The sequence below is a fragment of the Aphis gossypii genome, chromosome 2 (assembly GCF_020184175.1).
Source record: "Aphis gossypii isolate Hap1 chromosome 2, ASM2018417v2, whole genome shotgun sequence".
Lineage (NCBI taxonomy): Eukaryota > Metazoa > Arthropoda > Insecta > Hemiptera > Aphididae > Aphis > Aphis gossypii.
The window spans coordinates 66,533,910-66,559,818 of NC_065531.1; the positions used below are offsets into that span (position 1 = coordinate 66,533,910).

The window sequence follows — 25,909 nt, forward strand, 5'->3', positions numbered from 1 at the left end:
AATCAAAATACATTTTTACTGTGATAGAAAAAAATCTATATACTAGTACCATATCTACAATAGTATAAAACAAAAATCAGTTAGCTGTGATGCATACAATTAAAATTTTCTAGTTCTTATTTATTATATTATGTATGAAACTTAACATTAAAACAATTCTTTATTTAGAACTACAGTTTTATTTTAAATATTGTTCAGGTTGTTTTAAATTACCTTGTATGATATTAAATTTTATATTTTGCATAAAGTACAAGCATAATATCAGGTCTTAAAAGGTAATCAGTTCTTCCAGTGGTGTTTTCAACTGGTGTAGATTTTTTGTTCAATGGATAATCTGAGTATTGACACCTATCCTGATAAATACACCTTGTTGTTTACTAACCACAGATATAAATAATACATTAAATTTCCAAGTTATATAACTATATAAGCATATGAAACCATTATATCTGCGATTACTAGTAGGTAATTTATATCTTATTATGTCATAATTTTTGTATTACAATTTCTAGTCTTATAACTTATAATAGTCATTCATTTTTATAATTATACTGGGATTTTGGCATACATTTGGATTACTCAAAGTTATAATAATAACATCATATCATATCACAAAAAAAATTAATTAGCAATCTTATTATCCATATCTGTGATGCTCTGAAAATAGTACAATACATTTTCCGATGTATCTGCTACAGTACAAACATTTATCTCATACATGCTATCTTCAATACCATCCATGATTATCTCCTCTTCATTAGGACAATCTTCAGATCCTATAGTCTATATTAAAAATGTAATATTCATAAATACATAACTATTATATAATTAAACAATTTATTATTAAGATTTAAGAACCATCATTGACATTAACTCTGATAATTGTATTCATAATATGCTCTATTCATACATTTCACAACTTTTATGCTGTGAATAACTTTAAAAGGGTATAATTAAGTTTTTTATTCTTGGACTACTATTTAAGTCAAAAACATCCACATAATAATACTTCATATTTATTTTACATTAGTGTATGTCAGTTTATTATGGACAATTTATTCAAGGCATACTTGCATTATGTATAATTTATTTTAGCGATTTATTATCATTTTTATACAAATATAATATATATAATATAATGTTTTTGATAATAATGAAAAATTAAAATATTTCAAAAGTTCATTGGTAAATAACTAAAAATATTAGAAATTAAATTGTATGCATTTCCTATTCATTTATAGTACCTATTAAAAATATATTTATTTATATAACTTTACCAGAATTTCTATGGTTGGTATAGCTGTGGGTTTTAATTTAAACTTCCCATGTTCTTCTATATAATCTGTCTTTAAAAAATGTTCACTACATAATCTGCTGCTCTTTGTAGGTGACCAACTTACGTTTCTACCAGTAAAAGAAATCCAATGTTGCAAAGTTTTTTTATTTTTTAGTGGAAACCTATAAATAAATAAAATACGAATTAATAAACTAATTATTTACTCTAAAACGACATTTATAATTAAAGACTTTGAATAGGTGTTTATATGTAATAGTATATATTAATTTAATTATTACCTATGGTGTTTAACATGGTTTCTTGAATATTGGTTTTTGCATGTTTTCAAAGAGCACTTGTTTACCATTGTAGTTATCTAATTACAAAAAATAATTTTTATTTAAAAATATGTTATTTATATGAAAATTTGATAAAAAAAAAAAAATAATAATACAATTTAAGTATATTCAAAATTGTCTATTTAGTTGTATTTATTATAGATAAAGTAATGAATAAATTATTTATTATTAATATACACATAAATTAAAATTTCTTCAAGAAAAGGATAATTTCAAGTTTTTTATTTCCACATAGTATAACTCAAACTTATTAATAATTATAATTTATGATACATAAAAATGTAATACCATACCTCTAAATTATTAGATACCTAAAAATGTTTTCAATACATTATTGTGCAACGTATCTAATAAGATTGTGTGAATGATGTACCAAAATACGTATAAATTATTATTAAAAAAAGAGGATAACATTTTCAAAATGTTTTTATATTGTATTTATAATATTAAAACGTATTGACTTAACAATGGTAAAATAATCATTGTGTAAACATGAGGATGAATCATAGAATTTTTTTTATAAATTACTTGCGTAGAATGTAGGTAACAATTAAGTTTTAGTAGGGATGAATGTATAATGAACATGTTGTCAAACTAGGAGTTACCCATGGTTTTTAGGACAAAACATAATTATGGTATGTGCTTTTCCACTAAATAAATCACATAAAAAAGACAGTTGTGAAACCTAACCTAACTAGAACTTTGTAAAAATGAAATTTTTCCATCGGTGGGACAGAAAAAATCGGTGTTGTCGTCCTTAAGCGTTTCAGACATTTCGGAAACAGTAAGTAAGTACCTACTATAACTACTAATTAGATAACTTACCAGTTCCGATGAGATGGAATAATAGTTGATTCAATGTTCAAAGATATCACAACAATGGCAGGTGTTGTTTCACGAGTCTGTGATTTTAAAGTGAAGAATTTTTATATATTTGTGTTAGGATGACAAAAAGGCCATTTACTCTGTTAAATTTGCAAACAATAATGTTATTTTATTATTATAACAGAAAGAATTCTTTAATTACGTGTTAAGAAAGAATATAAAAAAATAACTAATTAACTAACTATAGACCTATAAACTAATGGACTGCGCTTAGACAGAGAAACGTGTTACGTGGCGTCGATATGGAGTAAAAAATAATTACAGTGTGACCAATATTTGAAAAAAAAACTATTGTGCCAGATTTAAATTTTTTTTTTTAATAAAAAATAGGGACAATGGAGACTCCCCGCCGGACATTAGACGCACCTAATTGTGTAGTTCAGTAGTTGTGTTTACGTGTGTTTTTTATGTTGTTTTGCTATTTTCAAGTGTTTTTTATTTATTTATTTTTTTTAATTTTATTTGATATTTTTTTCGAATAAAAAATGGTTAAAACTTGTTCAGTGAAAGGATTCAACTTCAAAGCTGGCCAAGGAATAAAGTTTCACAAGTTTTTATATTTTGTTACTTTCTTATAATAAAAAACACATTTTGAAAAAGAATTTTCTAAATGTTTAGACTTTCTAAAGGTGATAATTCTAAGGAATGAATTAAATTTCTTGAAAAAATAATTCAATAATTTATTGAAGCTTGCAAAAACTTGTACCCTATGTGGGCTATATTTTGATAATGATTAAGACTACTAAGTTACAGCTACGAGTGTATTTCAATCTAAGTAATTGAAAAGAAATGTTGTCCCAAGTAAGTAAAAATCATTAAATGTTGATAAAAATTTTTTTGCTTGGTAAAACACTTTGAAAATTTAATATAACCATTTTTTTTATGCAATATCAAAAGCTACAAAAGTTCTTGTGTTCTTAATTATTGCATTAATTCACATAGGAAAATCCCTGTTGCATACTTCTTAATAAATAGATTAACTGCTGAAGAAAAAGCCAATCTCCTTGAGACATATCTAATTAATATTCATGAATTCTGAGCTATTGTAAAAACTATTTAACTTTTTCAAAGTTGCTTCCAATATTTCAATGGCCAGACATTTAGGAGCAGATCTACACAATCAAATTTCATCGTTTCTCCACTTAGTGACAAAAGAAAATGTGTGTATATTTTTAGACTCAACTCATATGCTAAAGCTAGTTAGAAATACGATTGAATCACTACTTGTTAATTTTATTTAACCCTTTTCTTTTACACACATTAATATATATATATATATATACATATATATTAAATTATTATTAAAAACGTTTATAATTAATTAACTATGTCTTACTGTCCAGACGATCTGCGTAGTCTCTTACCGTCCGTACAATGACACCATGATAACGCAATTGCCCACCTGAACGGCAGACTAGAGTTCTTATAATATGATATATCAATATGTGTGTGTATGTGTGTGTACAAAATCTTAATGGCTAATAATTATTATAATTATTTCTTATATACTTTAAATTTAAAAAAGATATGATGGCTTAAACGCACATCATTCCAAAATAGTTATTTTTATCACAATCGCCACTAAACAATCATTTATTAAAAATTGTTAAATTTATCATACAAAAATACATAAAAGTTAAATTACACTATAATCAATTATGTCAACTCAAACAAAGATTGAGATCTCAATAAACAAAAATAATTTTATTTCAACATCAATTAAGAATTAATTAACACAATATATTTGTTGTTTTCGTTTAAAAATATGTAATGTGGGTTTAGCTAGTAGGTTAGCTATGTCGCATGAAGTATTTTACAGTAGGCAGAATTCTACAGCAGCATAGGCGCAAATCGCAGGGGGGCTAAGCTCCCTTAGCCCCCCCAAATTTATTGGTGTCCCGTAAACTATTGAAAAATCAATAATTTTTAAATTGATAAGTGTACATTTTTTTTTACATGTATTTATATAAAAATTACAAATTAAAAAATAACCATAATTAAAATATTCAAAAATATTACTGTACACGTAGTTTGGAATCGATTTAACTTTTCACACAAAGTTGCCTATGTAATACGTATAGTAATATATTAAGGCTGTATATTTTAATATTTCCGCGATAAATATAATAGATACCCACATGATGCATTAATGCCATTTATTGTATTTGTATAATCGATCGTTATGGACTGTTGTTTTCCCAATTCTATTTTTTGAAATCGATCGTCTATAATGTTTTTACGATAAATGCAGTACGTATGCTTCACATTTGTGTGATACTCTATTGGTGTAGTTGTGTATTCATGAAAAAATTTTGTATAATTAATAATTATTGTAACTTTTCTGTGACTGTGATTTTATTTTATAAACCATTAAAACATTTAATTAAAAATTAAAATAAAATTACTTGGGCCATGAGTGGTAAAAATAAAAAGGATGGAAATATTCTCTCATTCTTTAATAAATTAAATATAATAAATGAAAATAAAAAAATTTTATAATTAAGTACAATAAATAGCGCGATCAAAACATTTTATCAAATGAGAAGTTTTTCAGAATTTTCTAAAACTTGGAATTTATTTTTAAACTTTGCTACGAAACACAATATTTCCTCAGAATTTACAACAGGTATATACTACTTAACCTATTTATTATTTCGTTGTTATAATGTACGTTTAAAATGTATATAGTTTACTATAGATACAAAATTATATTTTTAATTTATAGCAAACAAAAGAATTATTCTATTTTTTCTGATATGTGTGTATAATTTGGTAATCAAGAGAACGGTGCGATGCCTGTGATGAGGAAACGCGACGTCAGTGAAATGTTATTTAGTTCATGCTCAACAATAAACAAGATACAAATGGAAGCAATAAGCGAAATCACTGGATGCCGACACACATTGTAGCCACTCTATCCGTCGTTGTGTTGGCAACACCATCGTCCCGCATTTCTAGTAGTTACCGTAAGGGAAATAATATAATTATGCGTGAGTGTTAAATTTTGCAAAATCGTGTCTTCATATGTTTAATTGCTGTTAAAATTTATATGATTCGCAAATTTAATGGATCGTACTACACCTGTTCGCGCTAAGCAATGTGTTATCGCGGGACGATGGTCTGAGCTACGACAACACAGTTTTAATTACCTTTCTTCCTCACCATCCACCACTTTGGCAAAGTAATTGTGAAATTTTATAATATTCATGTTATTTATTCTCTTTGTGTTATACTATTTTCTAAGGAAAAAATATTGGTCGGCCTTATGCCACATATGTTTATTGTCATTAGTTTTATATCATTTTATCATTATTATTGTTATTATTTAACGGCCAACACCCTTATTATTATTCTAACTACTATACGTACGTACGTAAAGATTTTCGTCTCTTGTTTAGTATACCGCTACCGCTTCACTGTTTTTCGTGTTGTCTTTTCTGTCTCTATGATATATATATTATTGTAAGTCACATTGAGCGCAAAAAATACAAATAGAACAGCGCTTAGTGTATTATTATATTTATATACTATTTTGTCGGAAAAAATATCTTATTCTGATGGTAAATTTTTCAATTGTGAGAGATGAATAATTAGTATTTTATTAACAAATTAAACTAAAAACAGCAAACTCACACATAATACAATTTATACAAAGGATTTTCAATTTTTCAAAGACTCATTTCAATATACTTCATGTGATGCAATACCATCTCTTTTTTCCATTGTTTTCTGATTTAAATGCAAAAGCTTCAATTCTTTGAGGAAAATTCCGTGTTGAATAGTAATACCTAAACAAAAAATGCAAAGGAATAATATATGATTAGGTTTTAAATTATGATTAAACAATTTTTTAAAGTCTTGGGTTATTAGTTTATTTATACAATTTTTAAATTTTGTTGGAAGTAATATCTTATTCTGATGGAAAACTTTTCAAATGTGTGAGATGAATAAATAACTTTTATTATCAAAACAAAAATTAAAACAGCATACTTACACAAAAGAAAATTTATACAGAGTATTTTCAATCTTTTTAAAATCTTATATCATTATAATTTGTTTGATGCAATACCATCTCTTTATTCCATTGTTTTCTGTTTGAAATGACAAAGAATTGAATTCTTTGAGGAAAATTCCGTGTTGTATTGTAAAATCTATACAAAAATTGCACAAATTTAACTTATACTTAAGTTTTAAATTATGATTTAGCAATTTTTAAAAGTCTTTGGTTATTAGTTGATTTACTAATATTTTAGATTTTGTTGGAAGTAATTCATATTCTCTTGGAAAATTCTTCAAATGTTTGTGAATTATAGTTAGTTTTTTATATTCAAAATAAAAATTAAAAAATTATACTTACATTTAATAAAATTTATACAGAGGATTTTCAATTTTTTTTTATAGTCTTATATCATTATAATATGTATGATGCAATACCATCTCTTTTTTCCATTGTTTTCTGATTTAAATGGCAAAGGCTTCAACTCTTTGAGGAAAATTCCGTGTTGAATAGTAATACCTTAACAAAAAATGCAAAGGAATAATATATGATTAAGTTTTAAATTATGATTTAGCAATTTTTAAAAGTCTGTGGTTATTAGTTGATTTATTAATATTTTAGATTTTGTTGGAAGTAATATCATATTCTGATGGAAATTTTTCAAATGTGTGAGATGAATAAATAATTTTTATTATCAAAATAAATACTAAAACAGTTTACTTACACATAAGAAAATGTATACAAAGCATTTTCAATTTTTTAAAGTCTTCTATCAATATAATTTGTATGATGCACTACCATCTCTTTTTTCCATGGTTTTCTGATTGAAATGACAAAGAATTGAATTCTTTGAGGAAAATTCTGTGTTGTATTGTAAAATCTATACAAAAATTGCACAAATTTAACTTATACTTAAGTTTTAAATTATGATTTAGCAATTTTTAAAAGTCTTTGGTTATTAGTTGATTTACTAATATTTTAGATTTTGTTGGAAGTAATTCATATTCTCTTGGAAAATTCTTCAAATGTTTGTGAATTATAGTTAGTTTTTTATATTCAAAATAAAAATTAAAATATTATACTTACATTTAATAAAATTTATACAGAGGATTTTCAATTTTTTTTTATAGTCTTATATCATTATAATATGTATGATGCAATACCATCTCTTTTTTCCATTGTTTTCTGATTTAAATGGCAAAGGCTTCAACTCTTTGAGGAAAATTCCGTGTTGAATAGTAATACCTTAACAAAAAATGCAAAGGAATAATATATGATTAAGTTTTAAATTATGATTTAGCAATTTTTAAAAGTCTGTGGTTATTAGTTGATTTATTAATATTTTAGATTTTGTTGGAAGTAATATCATATTCTGATGGAAATTTTTCAAATGTGTGAGATGAATAAATAATGTTTATTATCAAAATAAAAACTAAAGCAGTTTACTTGCACATAAGAAAATGTATACAAAGCATTTTCAATTTTTTAAAGTCTTCTATCAATATAATTTGTATGATGCACTACCATCTCTTTTTTCCATGGTTTTCTGATTGAAATGACAAAGAATTGAATTCTTTGAGGAATATTCCGTGTTGTATTGTTATATCTATACAAAAATTGCACAAATTTAACTTATACTTAAGTTTTAAATTATGATTTAGCAATTTTTAAAAGTCTTTGGTTATTAGTTGATTTACTAATATTTTAGATTTTGTTGGAAGTAATTCATATTCTCTTGGAAAATTCTTCAAATGTTTGTGAATTATAGTTAGTTTTTTATATTCAAAATAAAAATTAAAAAATTATACTTACATTTAATAAAATTTATACTGAGGATTTTCAATTTTTTTTTATAGTCTTATATCATTATAATATGTATGATGCAATACCATCTCTTTTTTCCATTGTTTTCTGATTTAATGGCAAAGGCTTCAACTCTTTGAGGAAAATTCCGTGTTGAATAGTAATACCTTAACAAAAAATGCAAAGGAATAATATATGATTAAGTTTTAAATTATGATTTAGCAATTTTTAAAAGTCTGTGGTTATTAGTTGATTTATTATATTTTAGATTTTGTTGGAAGTAATATCATATTCTGATGGAAATTTTTCAAATGTGTGAGATGAATAAATAATGTTTATTATCAAAATAAAAACTAAAGCAGTTTACTTGCACATAAGAAAATGTATACAAAGCATTTTCAATTTTTTAAAGTCTTCTATCAATATAATTTGTATGATGCACTACCATCTCTTTTTTCCATGGTTTTCTGATTGAAATGACAAAGAATTGAATTCTTTGAGGAATATTCTGTGTTGTATTGTAATATCTATACAAAAATTGCACAAATTTAACTTATACTTAAGTTTTAATTATGATTAAGCAATTTTTAAAAGTCTTTGGTATTAGTTGATTTACTAATATTTTAGATTTTGTTGGAAGTAATTCATATTCTCTTGGAAAATTCTTCAAATGTTTGTGAATTATAGTTAGTTTTTTATATTCAAAATAAAAATTAAAATATTATACTTACATTTAATAAAATTTATACAGAGGATTTTCAATTTTTTTTTATAGTCTTATATCATTATAATATGTATGATGCAATACCATCTCTTTTTTCCATTGTTTTCTGATTTAAATGGCAAAGGCTTCAACTCTTTGAGGAAAATTCCGTGTTGAATAGTAATACCTTAACAAAAAATGCAAAGGAATAATATATGATTAAGTTTTAAATTATGATTTAGCAATTTTTAAAAGTCTGTGGTTATTAGTTGATTTATTAAAATTTTAGATTTTGTTGGAAGTAATATCATATTCTGATGGAAATTTTTCAAATGTGTGAGATGAATAAATAATTTTTATTATCAAAATAAAAACTAAAACAGTTTACTTGCACATAAGAAAATGTATACAAAGCATTTTCAATTTTTTAAAGTCTTCTATCAATATAATTTGTATGATGCACTACCATCTCTTTTTTCCATGGTTTTCTGATTGAAATGACAAAGAATTGAATTCTTTGAGGAAAATTCCGTGTTGTATTGTAATATCTATACAAAAATTGCACAAATTTAACTTATACTTAAGTTTTAAATTATGATTTAGCAATTTTTAAAAGTCTTTGGTTATTAGTTGATTTACTAATATTTTAGATTTTGTTGGAAGTAATTCATATTCTCTTGGAAAATTCTTCAAATGTTTGTGAATTATGGTTAGTTTTTTATATTCAAAATAAAAATTAAAAAATTATACTTACATTTAATAAAATTTATACAGAGGATTTTCAATTTTTTTTTATAGTCTTATATCATTATAATATGTATGATGCAATACCATCTCTTTTTTCCATTGTTTTCTGATTTAAATGGCAAAGGCTTCAACTCTTTGAGGAAAATTCCGTGTTGAATAGTAATACCTTAACAAAAAATGCAAAGGAATAATATATGATTAAGTTTTAAATTATGATTTAGCAATTTTTAAAAGTCTGTGGTTATTAGTTGATTTATTAATATTTTAGATTTTGTTGGAAGTAATATCATATTCTGATGGAAATTTTTCAAATGTGTGAGATGAATAAATAATGTTTATTATCAAAATAAAAACTAAAGCAGTTTACTTGCACATAAGAAAATGTATACAAAGCATTTTCAATTTTTTAAAGTCTTCTATCAATATAATTTGTATGATGCACTACCATCTCTTTTTTCCATGGTTTTCTGATTGAAATGACAAAGAATTGAATTCTTTGAGGAATATTCCGTGTTGTATTGTTATATCTATACAAAAATTGCACAAATTTAACTTATACTTAAGTTTTAAATTATGATTTAGCAATTTTTAAAAGTCTTTGGTTATTAGTTGATTTACTAATATTTTAGATTTTGTTGGAAGTAATTCATATTCTCTTGGAAAATTCTTCAAATGTTTGTGAATTATAGTTAGTTTTTTATATTCAAAATAAAAATTAAAAAATTATACTTACATTTAATAAAATTTATACAGAGGATTTTCAATTTTTTTTTATAGTCTTATATCATTATAATATGTATGATGCAATACCATCTCTTTTTTCCATTGTTTTCTGATTTAAATGGCAAAGGCTTCAACTCTTTGAGGAAAATTCCGTGTTGAATAGTAATACCTTAACAAAAAATGCAAAGGAATAATATATGATTAAGTTTTAAATTATGATTTAGCAATTTTTAAAAGTCTGTGGTTATTAGTTGATTTATTAATATTTTAGATTTTGTTGGAAGTAATATCATATTCTGATGGAAATTTTTCAAATGTGTGAGATGAATAAATAATGTTTATTATCAAAATAAAAACTAAAGCAGTTTACTTGCACATAAGAAAATGTATACAAAGCATTTTCAATTTTTTAAAGTCTTCTATCAATATAATTTGTATGATGCACTACCATCTCTTTTTTCCATGGTTTTCTGATTGAAATGACAAAGAATTGAATTCTTTGAGGAATATTCTGTGTTGTATTGTAATATCTATACAAAAATTGCACAAATTTAACTTATACTTAAGTTTTAAATTATGATTTAGCAATTTTTAAAAGTCTTTGGTTATTAGTTGATTTACTAATATTTTAGATTTTGTTGGAAGTAATTCATATTCTCTTGGAAAATTCTTCAAATGTTTGTGAATTATAGTTAGTTTTTTATATTCAAAATAAAAATTAAAATATTATACTTACATTTAATAAAATTTATACAGAGGATTTTCAATTTTTTTTTATAGTCTTATATCATTATAATATGTATGATGCAATACCATCTCTTTTTTCCATTGTTTTCTGATTTAAATGGCAAAGGCTTCAACTCTTTGAGGAAAATTCCGTGTTGAATAGTAATACCTTAACAAAAAATGCAAAGGAATAATATATGATTAAGTTTTAAATTATGATTTAGCAATTTTTAAAAGTCTGTGGTTATTAGTTGATTTATTAATATTTTAGATTTTGTTGGAAGTAATATCATATTCTGATGGAAATTTTTCAAATGTGTGAGATGAATAAATAATTTTTATTATCAAAATAAATACTAAAACAGTTTACTTACACATAAGAAAATGTACACAAAGCATTTTCACTTTTTTAAAGTCCTCTATCAATATAATTTGTATGATGCACTACCATCTCTTTTTTCCATGGTTTTCTGATTGAAATGACAAAGAATTGAATTCTTTGAGGAAAATTCCGTGTTGTATTGTAAAATCTATACAAAAATTGCACAAATTTAACTTATACTAAGTTTTAAATTATGATTTAGCAATTTTTAAAAGTCTTTGGTTATTAGTTGATTTACTAATATTTTAGATTTTGTTGGAAGTAATTCATATTCTCTTGGAAAATTCTTCAAATGTTTTTGAATTAGAGTTAGTTTTTTATATTCAAAATAAAAATTAAAAAATTATACTTACATTTAATAAAATTTATACAGAGGATTTTCAATTTTTTTTTATAGTCTTATATCATTATAATATGTATGATGCAATACCATCTCTTTTTTCCATTGTTTTCTGATTTAAATGGCAAAGGCTTCAACTCTTTGAGGAAAATTCCGTGTTGAATAGTAATACCTTAACAAAAAATGCAAAGGAATAATATATGATTAAGTTTTAAATTATGATTTAGCAATTTTTAAAAGTCTGTGGTTATTAGTTGATTTATTAAAATTTTAGATTTTGTTGGAAGTAATATCATATTCTGATGGAAATTTTTCAAATGTGTGAGATGAATAAATAATGTTTATTATCAAAATAAAAACTAAAGCAGTTTACTTGCACATAAGAAAATGTATACAAAGCATTTTCAATTTTTTAAAAGTCTTCTATCAATATAATTTGTATGATGCACTACCATCTCTTTTTTCCATGGTTTTCTGATTGAAATGACAAAGAATTGAATTCTTTGAGGAAAATTCCGTGTTGTATTGTAATATCTATACAAAAATTGCACAAATTTAACTTATACTTAAGTTTTAAATTATGATTTAGCAATTTTTAAAAGTCTTTGGTTATTAGTTGATTTACTAATATTTTAGATTTTGTTGGAAGTAATTCATATTCTCTTGGAAAATTCTTCAAATGTTTGTGAATTATAGTTAGTTTTTATATTCAAAATAAAAATTAAAAAATTATATATACATTTAATAAAATTTATACAGAGGATTTTCAATTTTTTTTTATAGTCTTATATTATAATATGTATGATGCAATACCATCTCTTTTTTCCATTGTTTTCTGATTTAAATGGCAAAGGCTTCAACTCTTTGAGGAAAATTCCGTGTTGAATAGTAATACCTTAACAAAAAGTGCAAAGGAATAATATATGATTAAGTTTTAAATTATGATTTAGCAATTTTTAAAAGTCTGTGGTTATTAGTTGATTTATTAATATTTTAGATTTTGTTGGAAGTAATATCATATTCTGATGGAAATTTTTCAAATGTGTGAGATGAATAAATAATTTTTATTATCAAAATAAAAACTAAAACAGTTTACTTGCACATAAGAAAATGTATACAAAGCATTTTCAATTTTTTAAAAGTCTTCTATCAATATAATTTGTATGATGCACTACCATCTTTTTTTCCATGGTTTTCTGATTGAAATGACAAAGAATTGAATTCTTTGAGGAAAATTCCGTGTTGTATTGTAAAATCTATACAAAAATTGCACAAATTTAACTTATACTTAAGTTTTAAATTATGATTTAGCAATTTTTAAAAGTCTTTGGTTATTAGTTGATTTACTAATATTTTAGATTTTGTTGGAAGTAATTCATATTCTCTTGGAAAATTCTTCAAATGTTTGTGAATTATAGTTAGTTTTTTATATTCAAAAAAAATTAAAAAATATATTTACATTTAATAAAATTTATACAGAGGATTTTCAATTTTTTTTTATAGTCTTATATTATAATATGTATGATGCAATACCATCTCTTTTTTCCATTGTTTTCTGATTTAAATGGCAAAGGCTTCAACTCTTTGAGGAAAATTCCGTGTTGAATAGTAATACCTTAACAAAAAATGCAAAGGAATAATATATGATTAAGTTTTAAATTATGATTTAGCAATTTTTAAAAGTCTGTGGTTATTAGTTGATTTATTAATATTTTAGATTTTGTTGGAAGTAATATCATATTCTGATGGAAATTTTTCAAATGTGTGAGATGAATAAATAATTTTTATTATCAAAATAAAAACTAAAACAGTTTACTTGCACATAAGAAAATGTATACAAAGCATTTTCAATTTTTTAAAGTCTTCTATCAATATAATTTGTATGATGCACTACCATCTCTTTTTTCCATGGTTTTCTGATTGAAATGACAAAGAATTGAATTCTTTGAGGAAAATTCCGTGTTGTATTGTAAAATCTATACAAAAATTGCACAAATTTAACTTATACTTAAGTTTTAAATTATGATTTAGCAATTTTTAAAAGTCTTTGGTTATTAGTTGATTTACTAATATTTTAGATTTTGTTGGAAGTAATTCATATTCTCTTGGAAAATTCTTCAAATGTTTTTGAATTAGAGTTAGTTTTTTATATTCAAAATAAAAATTAAAAAATATACTTACATTTAATAAAATTTATACAGAGGATTTTCAATTTTTTTTTATAGTCTTATATCATTATAATATGTATGATGCAATACCATCTCTTTTTTCCATTGTTTTCTGATTTAAATGGCAAAGGCTTCAACTCTTTGAGGAAAATTCCGTGTTGAATAGTAATACCTTAACAAAAAATGCAAAGGAATAATATATGATTAAGTTTTAAATTATGATTTAGCAATTTTTAAAAGTCTGTGGTTATTAGTTGATTTATTAATATTTTAGATTTTGTTGGAAGTAAATCATATTCTGATGGAAATTTTTCAAATGTGTGAGATGAATAAATAATTTTTATTATCAAAATAAATACTAAAACAGTTTACTTACACATAAGAAAATGTACACAAAGCATTTTCACTTTTTTAAAGTCTTCTATCAATATAATTTGTATGATGCACTACCATCTCTTTTTCCATGGTTTTCTGATTGAAATGACAAAGAATTGAATTCTTTGAGGAAAATTCCGTGTTGTATTGTAAAATCTATACAAAAATTGCACAAATTTAACTTATACTAAGTTTTAAATTATGATTTAGCAATTTTTAAAAGTCTTTGGTTATTAGTTGATTTACTAATATTTTAGATTTTGTTGGAAGTAATTCATATTCTCTTGGAAAATTCTTCAAATGTTTGTGAATTATAGTTAGTTTTTTATATTCAAAATAAAAATTAAAAAATTATACTTACATTTAATAAAATTTATACAGAGGATTTTCAATTTTTTTTTATAGTCTTATATCATTATAATATGTATGATGCAATACCATCTCTTTTTTCCATTGTTTTCTGATTTAAATGGCAAAGGCTTCAACTCTTTGAGGAAAATTCCGTGTTGAATAGTAATACCTTAACAAAAAATGCAAAGGAATAATATATGATTAAGTTTTAAATTATGATTTAGCAATTTTTAAAAGTCTGTGGTTATTAGTTGATTTATTAATATTTTAGATTTTGTTGGAAGTAATATCATATTCTGATGGAAATTTTTCAAATGTGTGAGAGATGAATAAATAATTTTTATTATCAAAATAAAAACTAAAACAGTTTACTTGCACATAAGAAAATGTATACAAAGCATTTTCAATTTTTAAAGTCTTCTATCAATATAATTTGTATGATGCACTACCATCTCTTTTTTCCATGGTTTTCTGATTGAAATGACAAAGAATTGAATTCTTTGAGGAAATTCCGTGTTGTATTGTAATATCTATACAAAAATTGCACAAATTTAACTTATACTTAAGTTTTAAATTATGATTTAGCAATTTTTAAAAGTCTTTGGTTATTAGTTGATTTACTAATATTTTAGATTTTGTTGGAAGTAATTCATATTCTCTTGGAAAATTCTTCAAATGTTTGTGAATTATAGTTAGTTTTTTATATTCAAAATAAAAATTAAAAAATTATATATACATTTAATAAAATTTATACAGAGGATTTTCATTTTTTTTTATAGTCTTATATTATAATATGTATGATGCAATACCATCTCTTTTTTCCATTGTTTTCTGATTTAAATGGCAAAGGCTTCAACTCTTTGAGGAAAATTCCGTGTTGAATAGTAATACCTTAACAAAAAATGCAAAGGAATAATATATGATTAAGTTTTAAATTATGATTTAGCAATTTTTAAAAGTCTGTGGTTATTAGTTGATTTATTAATATTTTAGATTTTGTTGGAAGTAATATCATATTCTGATGGAAATTTTTCAAATGTGTGAGATGAATAAATAATTTTTATTATCAAAATAAATACTAAAACAGTTTACTTACACATAAGAAAATGTACACAAAGCATTTTCACTTTTTTAAGTCTTCTATCAATATAATTTGTATGATGCACTACCATCTCTTTTTCCATGGTTTTCTGATTGAAATGACAAAGAATTGAATTCTTTGAGGAAAATTCCGTGTTGTATTGTAAAATCTATACAAAAATTGCACAAATTTAACTTATACTTAAGTTTTAAATTATGATTTAGCAATTTTTAAAAGTCTTTGGTTATTAGTTGATTTACTAATATTTTAGATTTTGTTGGAAGTAATTCATATTCTCTTGGAAAATTCTTCAAATGTTTGTGAATTATAGTTAGTTTTTTATATTCAAAATAAAAATTAAAAAATTATATTTACATTTAATAAAATTTATACAGAGGATTTTCAATTTTTTTTTATAGTCTTATATTATAATATGTATGATGCAATACCATCTCTTTTTTCCATTGTTTTCTGATTTAAATGGCAAAGGCTTCAACTCTTTGAGGAAAATTCCGTGTTGAATAGTAATACCTTAACAAAAAATGCAAAGGAATAATATATGATTAAGTTTTAAATTATGATTTAGCAATTTTTAAAAGTCTGTGGTTATTAGTTGATTTATTAAATTTTAGATTTTGTTGGAAGTAATATCATATTCTGATGGAAATTTTTCAAATGTGTGAGATGAATAAATAATTTTTATTATCAAAATAAAAACTAAAACAGTTTACTTGCACATAAGAAAATGTATACAAAGCATTTTCACTTTTTTAAAGTCTTCTATCAATATAATTTGTATGATGCACTACCATCTCTTTTTTCCATGGTTTTCTGATTGAAATGACAAAAATTGAATTCTTTGAGGAAAATTCCGTGTTGTATTGTAAAATCTATACAAAAATTGCACAAATTTAACTTATACTAAAGTTTTAAATTATGATTTAGCAATTTTTAAAAGTCTTTGGTTATTAGTTGATTTACTAATATTTTAGATTTTGTTGGAAGTAATTCATATTCTCTTGGAAAATTCTTCAAATGTTTGTGAATTATAGTTAGTTTTTTATATTCAAAATAAAAATTAAAAAATTATACTTACATTTAATAAAATTTATACAGAGGATTTTCAATTTTTTTTTATAGTCTTATATCATTATAATATGTATGATGCAATACCATCTCTTTTTTCCATTGTTTTCTGATTTAAATGGCAAAGGCTTCAACTCTTTGAGGAAAATTCCGTGTTGAATAGTAATACCTTAACAAAAAATGCAAAGGAATAATATATGATTAAGTTTTAAATTATGATTTAGCAATTTTTAAAAGTCTGTGGTTATTAGTTGATTTATTAAATTTTAGATTTTGTTGGAAGTAATATCATATTCTGATGGAAATTTTTCAAATGTGTGAGATGAATAAATAATTTTTATTATCAAAATAAAAACTAAAACAGTTTACTTGCACATAAGAAAATGTATACAAAGCATTTTCAATTTTTTAAAAGTCTTCTATCAATATAATTTGTATGATGCACTACCATCTCTTTTTTCCATGGTTTTCTGATTGAAATGACAAAGAATTGAATTCTTTGAGGAAAATTCCGTGTTGTATTGTAATATCTATACAAAAATTGCACAAATTTAACTTATACTTAAGTTTTAAATTATGATTTAGCAATTTTTAAAAGTCTTTGGTTATTAGTTGATTTACTAATATTTTAGATTTTGTTGGAAGTAATTCATATTCTCTTGGAAAATTCTTCAAATGTTTGTGAATTATAGTTAGTTTTTTATATTCAAAATAAAAATTAAAAAATTATATATACATTTAATAAAATTTATACAGAGGATTTTCAATTTTTTTTTATAGTCTTATATTATAATATGTATGATGCAATACCATCTCTTTTTTCCATTGTTTTCTGATTTAAATGGCAAAGGCTTCAACTCTTTGAGGAAAATCCGTGTTGAATAGTAATACCTTAACAAAAAATGCAAAGGAATAATATATGATTAAGTTTTAAATTATGATTTAGCAATTTTTAAAAGTCTGTGGTTATTAGTTGATTTATTAATATTTTAGATTTTGTTGGAAGTAATATCATATTCTGATGGAAATTTTTCAAATGTGTGAGATGAATAAATAATTTTTATTATCAAAATAAAAACTAAAACAGTTTACTTGCACATAAGAAAATGTACAAAGCATTTTCAATTTTTTAAAGTCTTCTATCAATATAATTTGTATGATGCACTACCATCTCTTTTTTCCATGGTTTTCTGATTGAAATGACAAAGAATTGAATTCTTTGAGGAAAATTCCGTGTTGTATTGTAATATCTATACAAAAATTGCACAAATTTAACTTATACTTAAGTTTTAAATTATGATTTAGCAATTTTTAAAAGTCTTTGGTTATTAGTTGATTTACTAATATTTTAGATTTTGTTGGAAGTAATTCATATTCTCTTGGAAAATTCTTCAAATGTTTGTGAATTATAGTTAGTTTTTTATATTCAAAATAAAAATTAAAAAATTATATTTACATTTAATAAAATTTATACAGAGGATTTTCAATTTTTTTTTATAGTCTTATATCATTATAATATGTATGATGCAATACCATCTCTTTTTTCCATTGTTTTCTGATTTAAATGGCAAAGGCTTCAACTCTTTGAGGAAAATTCCGTGTTGAATAGTAATACCTTAACAAAAAATGCAAAGGAATAATATATGATTAAGTTTTAAATTATGATTTAGCAATTTTTAAAAGTCTGTGGTTATTAGTTGATTTATTAATATTTTAGATTTTGTTGGAAGTAATATCATATTCTGATGGAAATTTTTCAAATGTGTGAGATGAATAAATAATTTTTATTATCAAAATAAAAACTAAAACAGTTACTTGCACATAAGAAAATGTATACAAAGCATTTTCAATTTTTTAAAGTCTTCTATCAATATAATTGTATGATGCACTACCATCTCTTTTTTCCATGGTTTTCTGATTGAAATGACAAAGAATTGAATTCTTTGAGGAAAATTCCGTGTTGTATTGTAAAATCTATACAAAAATTGCACAAATTTAACTTATACTTAAGTTTTAAATTATGATTTAGCAATTTTTAAAAGTCTTTGGTTATTAGTTGATTTACTAATATTTTAGATTTTGTTGGAAGTAATTCATATTCTCTTGGAAAATTCTTCAAATGTTTGTGAATTATAGTTAGTTTTTTATATTCAAAATAAAAATTAAAAAATTATATTTACATTTAATAAAATTTATACAGAGGATTTTCAATTTTTTTTTATAGTCTTATATTATAATATGTATGATGCAATACCATCTCTTTTTTCCATTGGTTTCTGATTTAAATGGCAAAGCTTCAACTCTTTGAGGAAAATTCCGTGTTGAATAGTAATACCTTAACAAAAAATGCAAAGGAATAATATATGATTAAGTTTTAAATTATGATTTAGCAATTTTTAAAAGTCTGTGGTTATTAGTTGATTATTAAAATTTTAGATTTTGTTGGAAGTAATATCATATTCTGATGGAAATTTTTCAAATGTGTGAGATGAATAAATAATTTTTATTATCAAAATAAAAAAAACAGTTTACTTGCACATAAGAAAATGTATACAAGCATTTTCAATTTTTTAAAAGTCTTCTATCAATATAATTGTATGATGCACTACCATCTCTTTTTTCCATGGTTTTCTGATTGAAATGACAAAATTGAATTCTTTGAGGAAAATTCCGTGTTGTATTGTAATATCTATACAAAAATTGCACAAATTAACTTATACTTAAGTTTTAAATTATGATTTAGCAATTTTTAAAAGTCTTTGGTTATTAGTTGATTTACTAATATTTTAGATTTTGTTGGAAGTAATTCATATTCTCTTGGAAAATTCTTCAAATGTTTGTGATTATAGTTAGTTTTTTATATTCAAAATAAAAAAAAAATTATACTTACATTTAATAAAATTTATACAGAGGATTTTCAATTTTTTTTTATAGTCTTATATCATTATAATATGTATGATGCAATACCATCTCTTTTTTCCATTGTTTTCTGATTTAAATGGCAAAGGCTTCAACTCTTTGAGGAAAATTCCGTGTTGAATAGTAATACCTTAACAAAAAATGCAAAGGAATAAATATGATTAAGTTTTAATTATGATTTAGCAATTTTTAAAAGTCTGTGGTTATTAGTTGATTTATTAATATTTTAGATTTTGTTGGAAGTAATATCATATTCTGATGGAAATTTTTCAAATGTGTGAGATGAATAAATAATTTTTATTATCAAAATAAAAACTAAAACAGTTTACTTGCACATAAGAAAATGTATACAAAGCATTTTCAATTTTTTAAAGTCTTCTATCAATATAATTGTATGATGCACTACCATCTCTTTTTTCCATGGTTTTCTGATTGAAATGACAAAGAATTGAATTCTTTGAGGAAAATTCCGTGTTGTATTGTAAAATCTATACAAAAATTGCACAAATTTAACTTATACTTAAGTTTTAAATTATGATTTAGCAATTTTTAAAAGTCTTTGGTTATTAGTTGATTTATTAATATTTTAGATTTTGTTGGAAGTAATATCATATTCTGATGGAAATTTTTCAAATGTGTGAGATGAATAAATAATTTTTATTATCAAAATAAAAACTAAAACAGTTTACTTGCACATAGGAAAATGTATACAAAGCATTTTCAATTTTTTAAAGTCTTCTATCAATATAATTTGTATGATGCACTACCATCTCTTTTTTCCATGGTTTTCTGATTGAAATGACAAAGAATTGTATTCTTTGAGAAAAATTCTGTGTTGTTTAGTAATATCTAAAAAAAAATTGCACAGGTTTAAATTATAATTTAGCAATTTTTAAAAGTCTTTGGTTATTAGTTGATTTATTAATATTTTAGATTTTGTTGCAACTATTTCATATTCTGATGGAAAATTTTTCAAATGTTTGTGAATTATAGTTAATTTTTTAAATTCAAAATAAGAATAAAAAGGCACACATACATATAATAAAAATTTTACAAAGGATTTTCTATTTTTTAAATACTCATTTCCTAGTACTTCATGTGATGCAATCCATCCTTTTTTCCATTGTTTTCTGATGCAAATGGAAAAGGCTTCAATTCTTTGAGGAAAATTCCTTGTTGAACAGTAATACCTAAACAAAAATTGCATAGGTTTAATATATGATTAAGTTTTCAATTTGATTAAGCAATTTTTAAAAGTCTTAGGTTATTAGTTTATTTATTCATTTTTTATATTTTGTTGGAATAATATCTTTATCTGAGGGAAAATATTTCTAATGTGTGAGATGAATAATTAGTTTTTCATTTTTAAAATAAATATTAAAACATCATAATTACGAATAAAATAAATTTAAATAAATACTTCTATATTTTTTAAAATTTTATATAATTAGTTTATTTATTTACTTATATTATATTTTTGCATCATTAATATCTTATTCTGATGGAAAATATTACAAATGTGTGAGATGAATAATTAGTTTTTTATTTTCAAAATAAAAAATTAAAATATCATAATTACGAATAAGTTTGTATAAAATAAATGATTCTCAATTTTTTAAAATCTTATATAATTAGTTTATTTATTTACTTATATTATATTTTGTTTGAACTAATATCTTATTCTGATGGAAAATATTTCTAATGTGTGAGATGAATAATTAGTTTTTCATTTTTAAAATAAATATTAAAACATCATAATTACGAATAAAATAAATTTAAATAAATACTTCTCTATTTTTTAAAATTTTATATAATTAGTTTATTTATTTACTTATATTATATTTTTGCAGCATTAATATCTTATTCTGATGGAAAATATTACAAATGTGTGAGATGAATAATTTGTTTTTTATTTTCAAAATAAAAAATTAAAATATCATAATTACGAATAAGTTTGTATAAAATAAATGATTCTCAATTTTTTAAAATCTTATATAATTAGTTTATTTATTTACTTATATTATATTTTGTTTGAACTAATATCTTATTCTGATGGAAAATATTTCTAATGTGTGAGATGAATAATTAGTTTTTTATTTTCAAAATAAAAATTAAAACATCATAATTACGAATAAAATGAAATTAAATAAATGATTTTCAATTTTTTTAAACTCTGATATAATAAGTTTATTTCTTGTTTTATATATTATTTTTTCAGCATTTATATTTTATTCTGATGAAAAGTATTTCTAATGTGTGAGATGAATAATTAGTTTTTTATTTTCAAAATAAAAATTAAAACTTCATACTTACGAATAAAATTTATACAAATGATTTTCAATTTTCAAAAGACTCATATCTTTTAACCTCTTGTGATGCAAGACCATCTCTGTTTACCATTATTTTCTTATTTAAATGGCAAAGGGTTCAATTCATTGAGATAATTTCCATGTTATATAGTAATACCTTAATAAAAATTACATAGGTTTAATATATGATTATGTTTTCAATTCTGTTTAAACAATTTTAAAAGTCTTATGTAATTAGTTTATTTATTTATTTATATTATATTTTGTCTGAATTAATATCTCATTCTGATGGAAAATATTTCAAATGTGTGAGATGAATAATTAGTTTTTTATTTTTATAATAAAAATGAAAACATCATACTTACGAATAACTTTGTATAAAATAAATGATTCTTAATTTTTTAAAGTCTTATTTAATTATTTAATTTATTTTCTTATATTATATTCTTTCAGCATTAATATTTTATCAACATAAAGTTGCTCACCCTTTATAACTAAACTTAATGCTATGTAACAGCATCTTGAAGTGGACATTGCGGATGTTCTGGCTGACCTAGGAGTCCTCCCACACACCACGGCGAGTGCCGGCAGACTTACACGAGACTGAAACAGCCCGGTGATGAGATGGAGGAGTCTTGACGTGATGGTGGTGATGACAACGGCAGACCAACTAAACAAACTTACTTAGTTGACGATTGCAGGGTGCCGTATAGAATAATTATCGTTCGTGTTACTTTACATGGGCACAGGGGCACACGACAAACCGAAGGATAAATAAAATAATAAGAACGCCAATGAATGTATGCCGTAATGGCGAAAAAGAATAATAAAGTTATGCCGTGTTGGTAACGAAGAAAAATCCAAAATAATATGATAAGAATACACGAAGTTTTGTTCTATCTATATATATTGCGCTCAATGCGACTTACTATAATATTTATTAGAGAGACATAAAAGAGAATACGAAATAACGGAACAGTATCGGTCGACAAAACATGAGACGAAAATCTTTACGCACGTACGCACAGTATAAAAAATAATAATAAGAGCGTTGGCCGCAAAATAATAACAATAATAATCATAAATTGATAACCCAACTAATTGATAACAAAACATATGTGGCAAAAGACCGACCAATAATAATTATTCAAAAGACAATAATATTAAACCTAGATAATAAATAATAATAATATAATAAATAATTTAACAATTAAAGACATATGACGGAGTGGTGTACATGGGAGACGAGAGAGATTAGGATGGTCGCCATTGTCCAGAATATCATTATAATAATGATATTCGTTCGTCGCGAACAAGACTTACCCTAGACTTTTTTCAAATGTTGGAGATGAATATTAAATTTTTTTTTTAAATAAACACCTACTAAAACAGTATACTCTCACATAATTTTTAATAATAATAAAATGATTCTCAAATTATAAAAATCTTATATACCTAATTGTCCTAATTAGTTTATTTATTTAGTTAGATTATATTTTGTCGGAAGTAATATCTTATTCTGATGGAAAATTTTTGAAATGTGTGAGATGAATATTAAGTTTTTTTTTTCCAAATTAAAAATTAAAATAGTTTACTTACTCTTTATTTTTGATAAAAATAATTTTATTCAAATTTAAAAAATCTCATATAAACATATTATTAAGAATGTAATTATATATTTATTCTCAATTTATATTTTATGCTAATAGCAAAAGTTTTAAATGTGTGAGATGAATACTAAGTTCTTTAGTTTCAAAATAAAAACTAAAACAGTATATTTACCTACACATAATTTTTAATATAAAAAAAATGTTACTCAATTTTTAAAAATCTCATATAATTAGTTTTTTTATATTCTTACAATGTCTCATAATATATTTTATTTCACACTGTCGGAAATTAATTTACCTATTAAATAACTCTATAGTCTCTACTGTATAATTCGTTTTCGGATCACTCGCAGTCCTGAATCGTATACATCAAGATATCAAATGTATCAATTTACTAGATGCATATTTTATATTATCATTTAAGGAGAATTCGTACTATGTAGTATTACATTTATAATAGTTAATTATTATTATTACTCCGTGTACAACACTAATCAATACTCATGTGAATATGGCATAATATAGTACATTAGTACAGACAGATTTGTATGTACGATATACCTTTCATATAATTATTAAATTAAAATAATGTAGCGGGCCACATATGAGCAACCATTGACTGATGTTGATGAAAATTGTTTTTGTTTATTTATAGTTTAAAAGACTATCTGTGGAGAATCCATGGCACGATAGAGGTCGGACTCGTGGGCCAAGACCTCCTCCTTCTCATCAAATACAACCACAATATCGAGGATCTCGACCATATCAACAACAAGTTGAAAATATGCCACCTCGATTTGTTCGACGACCAGAAATTAGACCACCAAGAGTAAGAAATACATTTTAAAACTCAAAATAATTTCTATTATAACTAAATAACTAATAATTATTAATTTTGTTACTTCATTAAGGTTGAAGAGGTTGGACAAGTAGCAAATAGAATCAATAGCTTGGAAATAGGTATAATTTACTTTATTAATATATATGTTTTTAGTATTATAATAAAAATAATAATTAATCAAGTCAACATTTGGTAACTAAGTTGAGAGGAGAAATCGTTAATATGTTTTAGGCTTGAACTAAAATGGTTTTTTAAAAATAGTTGCTTTTAAAGGTATACATTAAAAAAATTAACCAGTTTTATCTATTTTAAAATTATCATCAAGTGAATAGTTTCTATGAAATTATTGAAATAATTATTTATTTAATTATTTTTTGGGTATACTACAGCACTACTTTTAAAGATACAAAATATTAAAAACACTGAAATATCATTAAATATCAATTTTCGAATTTATTAGATTATTTTAACAATGGACTGTATTGTATTTATTAAATAAGTTTAAATATTGCATGAAAACTTTTCAAAATATATTGAATAGTAATATATTATACATAAATAGTCAAAACTAGAGTTCTTAATTATGCTAGGCCACTTTTTCTGATCAATTCACACATGTGCCATGATAGAAGACTTTAAAAAATTGAAAATCCTCTGTATAAATTTTCTTATGTGTAAGTATGCTGTTTTAGTTTTTATTTTGATAATAAAAATTATTTATTCATCTCACGCATTTGAAAAATTTTCCATCAGAATAAGATATTACTTCCAACAAAATATAAAAATGAATAAATAATGTTGCGTGCCAGTATCAGATTTGAATCCAAATGGTTAATTTGAATGAAAGTTAAACTTAATAACGAAATATGTCTTTATTGCATATAAACAAAATACATGTAACAAATAAAATAAGTGGTTGAGTGACGTGAAAGTGCTCAGTTGTTGATAGCTTTGGTACATCTGTCGTTGCTGGTCTTCGAGCTCCCTTATATATCGTGGTGCGTCTCTTGTTTACGTCGTGCGGTCGCCTTTTGGGTGAAACCAGGTGTCCTTGTGGTTGTTGTTGCAAATTCGGACACGAATTTGAAAATGTGCAATAACATCTCAAATGTATCATTAATGTACTATAATTATTGGTGAGCTTACTATTCCGACACAATGTGGTCATAGGAGCAACCGCATTGCCCTTGACAGGAGGCATGGTCATACTAACTTGGCCTTGTAATCT

The 25,909-nt window shown here is 23.5% G+C and overlaps 2 long non-coding RNA genes across 35 annotated transcripts; one reads left to right on the plus strand and one right to left on the minus strand.

The window, feature by feature from the left end:
- LOC114129212 (uncharacterized) lies at positions 1-20,313 on the minus strand. Of its 34 annotated transcripts, XR_007604104.1 has the most exons (28): positions 20,251-20,313; positions 19,893-20,051; positions 18,171-18,252; positions 17,013-17,171; positions 16,648-16,806; positions 14,846-15,004; positions 14,486-14,640; positions 14,123-14,281; positions 13,758-13,917; positions 13,475-13,556; positions 12,394-12,475; positions 11,955-12,113; positions 11,594-11,749; positions 11,230-11,388; positions 10,864-11,023; positions 9,778-9,936; positions 9,412-9,571; positions 9,052-9,210; positions 8,688-8,847; positions 7,604-7,762; positions 7,242-7,397; positions 6,878-7,036; positions 6,515-6,671; positions 6,154-6,308; positions 2,461-5,963; positions 1,576-1,652; positions 1,278-1,458; positions 5-783 (listed from the first exon to the last, which is right to left on the minus strand). It is a non-coding gene; the product is annotated as an uncharacterized LOC114129212 (long non-coding RNA). The 34 variants fall into 34 exon arrangements; XR_007604110.1 differs by lacking the exons at positions 19,893-20,051; positions 20,251-20,313 and adding an exon at positions 18,459-18,805 and having other exon boundaries at positions 4-783; positions 14,923-15,004; positions 16,726-16,806; XR_007604105.1 differs by lacking the exons at positions 19,893-20,051; positions 20,251-20,313 and adding an exon at positions 18,459-18,805 and having other exon boundaries at positions 4-783; positions 16,726-16,806.
- On the plus strand, positions 5,603-24,807 carry LOC126550092 (uncharacterized). The gene is made up of 3 exons (XR_007604138.1): positions 5,603-5,701; positions 24,496-24,669; positions 24,752-24,807. It is a non-coding gene; the product is annotated as an uncharacterized LOC126550092 (long non-coding RNA).
- The last annotated feature ends 1,102 nt before the right edge of the window (positions 24,808-25,909 follow it).